The sequence below is a fragment of the Dermacentor variabilis genome, chromosome 11 (assembly GCF_050947875.1).
Source record: "Dermacentor variabilis isolate Ectoservices chromosome 11, ASM5094787v1, whole genome shotgun sequence".
Lineage (NCBI taxonomy): Eukaryota > Metazoa > Arthropoda > Arachnida > Ixodida > Ixodidae > Dermacentor > Dermacentor variabilis.
In genome coordinates this window covers 99,209,150-99,219,512 of record NC_134578.1, presented here as the reverse complement: position 1 = coordinate 99,219,512, position 10,363 = coordinate 99,209,150, and positions in this window count along the sequence as shown.

The window sequence follows — 10,363 nt, the reverse complement described above, 5'->3', positions numbered from 1 at the left end:
CCAATGGACACGAAACGCATATTGAGGGTAATAAAGAAGGACTTGTGTATGCCAACCTGATTTAATTGGAATACTAAGGAATCGCTTCTTCGCGAAGTGGACCCTCAATTCAATGACCAGCTGGATGCAGAACTTTCGAAAAGTACCGAGACACTAATTAATCGATGGCGCCTTGGGAAAGCATACACCAAACAGTTCCTATATCGCTCCGCAACCTCGACGACCAGTCGGTCGCAACACTTGCGGACCTTTTCATGCACCACTGACATGAAGGTCACCTTCCAGACTCCTTGAAGCCTGCCCAGGTAATCATACCGAAACCAGGCAAAAGACTCGATCTGGGCAACCTCCGGCCCATCTGGCTTACGTCTTGCCTGGGGAAGGTTATGGAGCACGTAGTTTTAAAGAGACTCCACACTCACGCATATAAGGAGGATGTCCTCCCCCCACCATGTTTGGGTTCCGGGTTGGACACTCTACCCAGGACATCATGTGTCAGTTACAACACCACATACTCGACCCGGGTCCCGTCTGGGCGAGACGCACCACTCTCGGCCTCGATAAAGCGTTCGACAACGTGTCGCACCCTTCTATACTGGCCAACCTCTCGCAGATCAATGTACGCACTCGCACCTACAACTATATTGCCAACTTTCTCCACAACCACACTGCTGAACTCTACATTGGAGACCTCTGCAGCGACAAAGTCGCCATGGACACCCGGGGAACACCACAGGGAGCATTTCTCTCCCCGTTCCTATACAACATTGTTATGCGAGGCCTTCTCTCACTTCTGGACACCATACCCCACATGATGCACTCAATATACGCTGACGATACCAGCCTCTGGACAAACTCTGGCTCTGACGGGAAGATACAAGATTCACTTCAACAGATAATCTACACCGTCCACGCTTACGTGCAGGCGAACGGTCTCGTTTTTTTCGCCCACGAAATCTGAACTGTTATACGAGACAGACGTCTTCGCCGACGTGTCCCCGACCCTCAAGAGCCGATCATGCTCCACATCGTCACCCACCCCTTACCCCCGTACAGACCTTCCGCGTGTTAGGCATGCTGGTGCAGAACAACAGGCAGAACTCGGAAGCCATCCAACGTCTCCGAACCACAGCCCACCAAAGGAACGGCATAATCCGCCGCATCGCCACTCGCCGCAGGGGACTGCGGGAGACCGACCTCTGCCGCCTCACAGAAGCCTATCTCATTAGTAGGATTGTGTACGCATACCTTTATTACCACCTCCGCCGCAAAGACGAAGAGGCGGTAAATAGCATCATCCGCTCGGCGTACAAGGCGGAAATGCGACTGCCCCAGTCCACCAGCACACAGCGTCTCCTCCAGCTTGGAGTATACAACACCCTCACAAAGCTAATAGAGGCACGCAAGACTGCACAGATACACCGTCTTTATCGCACCAAACACGGTCGTTACATTCTTAACCGTCTTAACATCAACCCTACAGGTGACATCCACCCAACTGTTCCCCTCCTGACTGGAGTCTGCAGTCGGCTGGTCATCAAACCTATGGCCAAGAATATGTTCTGCTACGGCGTCCGCGATTCATGGGGCCAAAGCCGTTGTAGACGCCGCGATTGTCTTCTCTCTGTATGGAGCGGCGGGCGAGGTCAGGACATCGAGGCACCCTAGCAGCCACCCAAGAAGAACGCCCCTCCTCCCTCGCCTGACCCCTCTGACTCGCGCGCGAATCTGGGCCTCGTTCCTCGCTCGCGCACGCGAGATTAAACCGCGTTCGCCGGCTCACCCTTGCACACTTTCACTCATACGGAACTTCACGGCGACGGCGACATGCGCCAGGAGTGTCCATATAATCGCTATCGCAATAATAAATGCGTAAACACAAATATAGGCATCAAACAGTATAACGCTCAAGTGATGAACCGCCGTGCTATAAAACACCTGTGAAAGCTCGACCAAAGGCCGGCTGAGACAGTGACGTGGTCAACGCTGATCAATTCCAATGAGAGCTCCTGCTTCATGTCTTCAAAGCAGGAGTCAAGGCGGTCAGTCAGCATTCGTCGAGTGAGTGTTTTCAGGTCCGGAGCGAGGTGTTCCACGAGATCCTTGAAGGATTTTTCTTCGACAATAGAGAAAAATTGCAGGCCATCCACGGCAAACGTCGTGACGAGTTTGTCCAGTTTGTGTTGAGAGATAGCTGGCTTGCTAATCGTTTCCAAGCACTATTGCTTCTGGGACTCTTCTGCCGTTGGTGCCTCTTCAGAGAGGCATTTGCGCTCCTTTCTTTTCATTAGGGTGTCGTATTCCTGTGGATTGTGCAAATGTGCTAAGAAGAATCAAATAGAAATTATCCTACAAGGGTCGGACTAAGTACTTCGCTTCTATAAACCCTTCTAATAACCTGGTGAACACAATATTTGATGTGAATGACAAATTAACGTGTGACTGATCTACACTTAGAATGCAGAACTCCTTCGTTATGCGAATATGAATTAACAACAAAAGCCTTACCTGCACGTGCTTCCTCAAGTTTGCCGCCGATGTCTTGGACGCACCAATGGTCTTGTTTGATAAAGCACAAGTCAAACATTGGTATCCAATTTTTCCGTTTCCCTTGTCTGCAATCGGTTTAAACACCGGTGATAGCCATGATCAGGGGCAATCTACATCGGCACGTATTGCCCACAGAATCCAGATGCCACAGGAGGCAAGATGTGGTTGATGATTCCCGAACTCCACCTGAGGGATGGCAGACCCATACCCGTGGTCCCTAGCATCTGCGTTCTTGGCATGACCATAGAAGCCAATGGAGCTAACTCTGCGGCTATCTCCAAGATCCTTCGACAGACTGTTAATACATCCAGACTGCTGCAACGGGTGACCAACCGACGAGGGGGTATGACGGAAGAAAGCCTCATCCGCCTTGTACAATCTTTTATCATCTGTCACATTACTTACGTTGCGTCCTTTCTCAGCTGATACAAAGCTGAAAAGACTAAACTCGACATCATCATCAGAGGAGCCTATAAGCAGGCCTTATGACTACCCAATCACACCAGCACGGAACTTCTACTATAATTAGGTATACACAACACGCTCTACGAGTAAATCGAAGCGCAACGTCGATCCCAGCTGGAGTGGCTTGCCCTCATGGAAACGGGCCGCAGCATTCTAACCAAGCTTGATATCACCTACCACCGCCAACATGGAGACTAACACCCAATACCACGCGACATTCAGCAATAAATACACGCCGACCCTATTCCCAAAAACATGCACCCAGACCACAAGAAAGAACATAGGAAGGCACGAGCTACCTCCCTCATCAAAGCTTATGCCAAAACCGCGGGGGTCACCTTCGTTGACGCAGCTGAATACCAAGATGGACGTCGTTTTGCGGCGGTTACCACAACTGGCGGCTTGCTCCGACATGCTGCCAGCATCGTTACCCAAAATGCCGAGATGGCCGAGGAAGTGGCCATCGCTCTGACCACTCTTGACCCAGCCTGTCACAACATACTGAGCGATTCTCGCGCAGCAATCAACAACTACTTCAAGGGTCGTATTTCTCAACAATCACTCCGCATCTTACAAGCCCCGCATTCGTCTCAAAATGAAATAGCCCTCGTCTGGATCCCAGCACACGCGGGCGTTGTCAACCCGCACCTCACCAACCTCAAGGAGGTTTCACACTCCGTAGCACGAGGATTAGTTAACCGTGCCGGAGACGGTGCAGGTGCACCCGCAGGACGTGACCGCCTTACAAGATACAACGACCTTGTGAGCTCATTTCACCTCGCAAGAAGAACCTTCCCCACACCTCACCGCAAGTTAAACAGAGCACAGGCAACCACCCTTCGCCTGTTACAGACCAATACATACCCCTCCCTTACACGCTATCACATCATATACCCCGACATCTATACAAGCCAGATGTGCAAGATCTGTAAAACTAAATCAGCAACACTCCCCCACATGCTATGGGAGTGCAAACATCAATTCCCAGGCCTTAATCCCGTGACCCTCTTGTCAAGATGGCAAGCTGCCCTGCGCAGCTCCCATCTCGACGACCAACTCTGGGCTACCCAGCAGGCCTAAGAAGCGGCGAAAATGCAAGACCTCGACGTCCCATCGTGGGAGGCCTAGGCCCAGCCGACTAAACTGCTGGTTCTCATTAAAGTTCACTCTCTCTCTCTCTCTCTAGCCCTCCCGCACGTGGTCCGTCTCGGCGGCGCGCGCTTCCTTGCGACCCCGGCCGATGCCTCTACCAGGATTGGTCAATAGATATTGACGAATACGAGTCACGTGAGGGCTGGAAATTTTTCATTCGCCGCGAAGTTCCTCGAGTGGCGCTGCGAACCTGAAGTCATTGATTTTCCTGTATAGACGAGAAAACCATGGCCAGGCGGCGCTACTGCGCCTCCTGACAGCGCCCCAATGTGGAAACGCCAAGCAGCGCGGTCGCGTCGTGGCGCAGTGTCCGCTTTGTTTACATTGTGCCGTCCGCGCTTTTCTTCGCTGCTCGTTCTCACGGCGCTCCGTTTTCGACGGCGGCAGATCGCCTGCTTGCGCAACAACGATGCAAAGATTTCCGTGCGGTTTCAGGAAGGTTGCCGACGCCGACAGCTTTTTTTCGTGGCGGCAACCTCACGATAGGGGAGCGTCTGCTCCTGAACGTGTACGGCGTTGAACAATTGTGGACGGTGATGTGAGAGTGAAAGCCAAGTGCGTGTCACAGGTGTCCGGCAAGATCGTAGACGACGTCGAGCTAGAGGTACGCACCATGCTCAGAAATTTAGCCACCTTTATTTCAATTACAACATAAGTCACACTGGCAGCAGGAACTTCTGTTGTCATACTACTCGATGACTGCAGATCCATTGGGCTGCTTCTTGACGGTTCCGTCACGTCACAAAGGCATGTTCTGGAGTCTGTTTCACACGTGTCTTGCTGCTGCTCAAGAGCTCTGTCGCTGCAGTACGAAAACACATGTCCCGGTGGTGCTGACTGCTGAGAAGACTGTTGTGATTGCCATTGGTCTGTTTGGCGCCGCTTCCATCTGCATCGCATATAAATGAAACAGTATGTGTGCCTATTTGTTGTGGGGATTAAATTACTCCCATTAATATGTTTGCAAAGTTAACGTTCCTGTGATTGTGTACATATATTATTCTACAAGAGTGGTACCACTACAAGTTATGATACTTGCACACTTAGATACTTAGAAAGCATGGGCAAACAACAAACATAACGCGCACGTCTCGAGCGGCTGCTTTCCGATCTGCCGCTTCCCGACACACGCGACGACCGCGGCTTGCATTAAATACGGTCTGCTACCACACAAAAGTAGCGCGCGGCCCCTTTCGTTACCTGCACAACTAGTAATTTAAGTTGCAGCGTTTGGAAAAGGGAAATAATTCTCTTGAGCTCGTCCATGCCGATCGCGAGGGAAAGTACAGTGCAATCAAATAAATTCGGGGGTTCTAAGTGCCGAAACCATGCCAAAACCACGAAATCATTACGAGGCCCGCTGTAATGTTGAGTCTCAGGAATAATTTTAACCTCTGGGGGTTCCTTAACGTGCATAAAAATCAAAGCACGCGGTAAAAAGGGTGTTCTTGCACTTTGCCCCTATCGAGATGCGGCCGCCGTGGCTGGGAATCGAGCACGCGTCGTCGAGTCTATAGCGGCGAAACACGCATGCATTTACCGCTAACAAACGGCGGATGCCACCACAATTCAACAACGCGACACGACTAAACAAACGGCCGTGCACTAAAAAGAGGCATATGACAATTCCGCTTTCAAGATATTACACGCGAATGCGAAAGTATGAGACTTACTTGACTCGGCGAACTGCAGTTATCCATGCTTGTCGTCTGTTCTTCTCGCACCACTTCCCAGGAAATCTGTAGAACTTCACGGGCGGCGTACGACCTTTCGTGTTTTCGAGGCTGCTCTGGCAATCAACAACACATCAGTATTGCGTGCCACCTTTCCTGGCTGATGAGGTCGCACTCGGCATCGCAAAAACCACGCGCACGAGCGCTCCCGCCGTACAGAACACGGGCGCGTGCTAGCGCAGCGACGACCCTCGGAACTTCCATCGGTCCGCTAGGGGAGCATTCGGCGCTGGTGCCGCGCGGGCAAACTTTAGGTTGCCTCGTCTATATGCTCCTGCAGGGAGTAGAGTTGCGCATATGTCCGCCACTATGCTCCAGCCATGCAGTGAAGCCACTCCTCGCGCGCCATGAGGCATACGCGGCACAGGGTTCCATTTGCTTTAAACGCCAAGTGTAAGTGGCCAGAAAGGCATCTGGCAGGGAGACACGATCTCTCCAATGCTATTCACAGCGTGTTTACAGGAGGTATTCAGAGACCTGCATTGGGAAGAATTCTGGATAAGAGTCAATGGAGAATACCTTAACTTGCGATTCGCTGATGATATTGGCTTGCTTGGTAACTCAGAGGAACAATTGCAATGCATGCTCACTGACCTGAAGAGGCAAAGCAGAAGAGGGAGTCTAAAATTAATCTGCAGAAAACTAAAGTAATGTTTAACAGTCTCGGAAGAGAACAACGGTTTACGATAGGTAGCGAGGCACTGGAAGTGGTAAGGGAATACATCTGCTTAGGGCAGGTAGTGACCGCGGATCCGGACCACGAGACTGAAATAATCAGAAGAATAAGAGTGGGCTGGGGTGCGTTTGGCAGGCATTCTCAGATCATGAAGAGCAGGTTGCCATTATCCTTCAAGATAAAAGTGTATAACAGCTGTGTCTTACCAGTACTCACGTACGGGGCAGAAACCTGGAGGCTTACGAAAAGGGTTCTACTTAAGTTGAGGACGACGCAACAAGCAATGGAAAGAAGAATGGTAGGTGTAACGTTAAGGGATAAGAAAAGAGCAGATTGGGTGAGGGAACAAACTCGAGTTAACGACATCTTAGTTGAAATCAAGCAAACGAAATGGGCATGGGTAGGACATGTAATGAGGAGGGAAGATAACCGATGGTCATTAAGGGTTACGGACTGGATTCCAAGGGGCGGGAAGCGTAGCAGGGGGCGGCAGAAGGTTAGGTCGGCGGATGAGATTAAGAAGTTTGCAGGGACGACATGGCCACAATTAGTACATGACCGGGGTCGTTGGAGAAGTATGGGAGAGGCCTTAGCCCTGCAGTGGGCGTAACCAGGCTGATGATGATGATGATGATGAAGTGGCCAGCTCGCACAAGCGGCGAATGTATGTTCGAAGCCGCGAAGTGTCGCTCGCATACAACTGGTGTGCGCCGCCATTGCTTGTCCGCTCGGTGAAGGGACATTTCCCATTTCCTACATATGTCAGGGGCTTTTGGCACCGAAAACAAGGCTATTTTAGGCCTCTTTGTCAGATTTAAAAAGCTGACGTGTATTTCGGAGCGAAGCAGTGAGTGTCCTTCGTGGTCTACTTTGGTCGAGCTATACCGCCGCTAATCTCGTCGGTGATTTTTAGCACTTGAAACATTCTACATAGGTTTGGAACTTCTAAACAGCAAGGGAAACCCGGGGCTCTTCGGCTTTGAAACTGACACGAACCAGACGACATACAACCATTCCTGTACGGGTTCTGTGTTTAGCGCATATATAGTCTGCTACCTGTAGCAGACGACGCGCGCTGCGGAACCGTTACACGGACTGCAGCGCCAGTATTGCGTCATGATGTGGAGAAGCGCTGAACTACTCTCCAGACTATTGGAATCGCACCGCTGGCACGAGTTGTTGGGAACTCTGCGCTGACGCCCGTTGTTGCACCTGGGTCGCAAGCCCCAAGGGTAGCGTTGGCCTGGCGGCCTGGGGTACAACTGGAAGCATCCGAAGGTCCCGGAAAAGCATGAGTCGACTGGTAACAACAAAACAACTTGTTTATTCTAACATCGCAAAGAGTTGGCGGTCAGGTCGACCGAAGTAGAGAGACGGGAGAGCACGTTACTCAACAGCAGAAATCGGAGCCCCTCTTGGCGTCCGGGGGCAGCTGCTTTTATACTCTCGCAGTTGAGGGCAAGAAGGAACCCCTCTATAGACGAGCACGTGACTGTGCCGCTCGGGCACAATGGGAAGAGAAGGTGGAGCAGCCGTCGTGTCGGCGCCGGTCAGGCACAATGGGAAGAGAAGGTGGCGCATACGTCGTGTCGGCGCCGGTCAGACCCCCTCGCTTCACAGTTGGGGGAGCTCCTCTCCCCGGCTGCCGCGCTTCGACAAGCGTGGGCACCAACATGCACATACACACACACACACGCACACGAAGACACGTGGCATTGGAACATGCCTGGACGCGCTTGGCGGGGAGGCGTAGCGGCGGCGCCGAACGGGCCAAAATGTCTGCCGCTTTGAACGAAGCCCCGGCGTCCGTTGCATCCGCGCCGGCTAAACCGCGCGTCGTAGGCGAAACGTAACAGACCGCCCCGCCGGGGGAAGGAGATCCCGATGGTCAGGGGACTGCATCCGCTGTCCGGAGGGATGTCGCTCGATGATGCTCATAACCGAAGTCGGGCGTCCCTCGACGTTTCTTGAGCGCAGCGCACAGAGAAGGCCTCGTTCTCTCGTTCAGGTTCGCACGGGACACTGCAAAGTGACTTCGGGAGAGTTCACATTTTTGTTCTCGTTCCCGGCAAGCGTTAGAACTACGCTGAAACTCAACCGCTCAGTCAGCAAGCACGGCACAACCCTCACTAAGCCCTGCCAGGCTCTTTCCCCTTTTATACCACTGCCTAGTTCCTTACAGTAGTCTAGCAGCACTCAGAACGCGTCCACAAATTGGAAAATTGCACTAGAAAGCACATCATCACTTTGAAACAATACACAAAAGCAATATGTTAAAAATCCTGCCTCAGGAAGAAAAACATCAGTAACAAACAATTTTGAGGCTGATTCCTACGTTAGGGGCTTCGACTTAAGCCATCGGCGTTACCGTTGAGACTCCCCTTTTGTAACGCACCTCAAAGGAATATTGTTGCAAAGCGAGGCTCCAGCGCAGGAGGCGGCCATTTTTGGGAGAGATGGTCTGCAGCCATTGGAGAGGGCAGTGATCCGTCTCAATGATAAACCTCGAGCCGGCTAGATAGCATGACAATTTCTGAACGGCCCACACGAGACACGCACACTCTTTCTCGGTGGCGCTGTACGCCTGCTCACGACTGGTCTGCTTACGACTAGCATACAGGACGGGGTGTTCTACTTCTCCATTTTCCCGTTGGCACAGTACAACGCCCATGCCTCGCTCACTAGCATCGCACTGAACAACGAACCCTTTTGTATAGTCTGGCGATCGTAGCACCGGCTGGCTTGTTAGGGCACTCTTTAGGGCGCTAAAAGCTCTTTCCTTTGTCTCGTCCCAGACGACTGTTTGCGGCTCTGTCTTTCTTAGAGCATCCGTCAGGGGAGCCGCGATCTCAGAGTACCTGGGGATGTACCTCTGATAGTAGCCGGCGACACCTAAGAACGACCGAATATCGGTCTTCGTGCGCGGTTGCGGGAAGTCTCGCACAGCGGCCACCTTTATTTCAGAGGGGCGGCGACGACCCTGACCAATCACGTGACCGAGGTAGACAACCTCGGCCTGTGCTAACTGGCACTTAGGAGCCTTGACTGTCAAGCCCGCATCGCGCAGGCGGGTTAGCACTGCCCGCAAGTGTGCCATATGCTCAGACCAGGATGCGGAGAATATCGCTACGTCGTCTAGATACGGTAAAGCGAATTCTTGCTGTCCCCGCAACACTTTATCCATGAGGCTTGAAAAGCAGTATGGCGCGTTCTTCAAACCAAAACTCAACACTTTAGGACGGAATGTTCCCATTGGTGAAATGAACGCCGCATACCTACTAGCCTCTTCTGTAAGTGGAACCTGCCAATAACCCCTGACAAGATCTAGGGTGGAAATAAACTGAGCGCTACTAACTTTCTCAAGGCGCTCCTCGATGTTAGGGATCGGATAAATTTGATCCTTAGTGATGGAATTAAGCCTGCGGTAGTCGACGCAAGGACGAGGTTCCTTGCCCGGTACCTCAACTAAAATCAAAGGGGAGGTATAATCACTCTCACCTGCCTCAATAACACCGAGCTGTAGCATTTTCTTTACCTCAGCCTCCATAATATCGCTCTGGCGGGGTGACACCCGGTACGCCTTGGATCGTACTGGCTCTGGGGAGGTAAGTTCTATGTCATGAGTAAGGACAGAAGTCCTACCAGGCCTCTCAGAGAACAGACCTTGAAACTCTTGTAAGAGCTGGTGTAGTTCGGTTTTCTGCTCAGGCGACAGCGATGCTTTACTAAGTCACTAATGACTTGATCGGTGTCTTCCCTGTTCGTCACTGAGCCTAGTCCCGGAAGC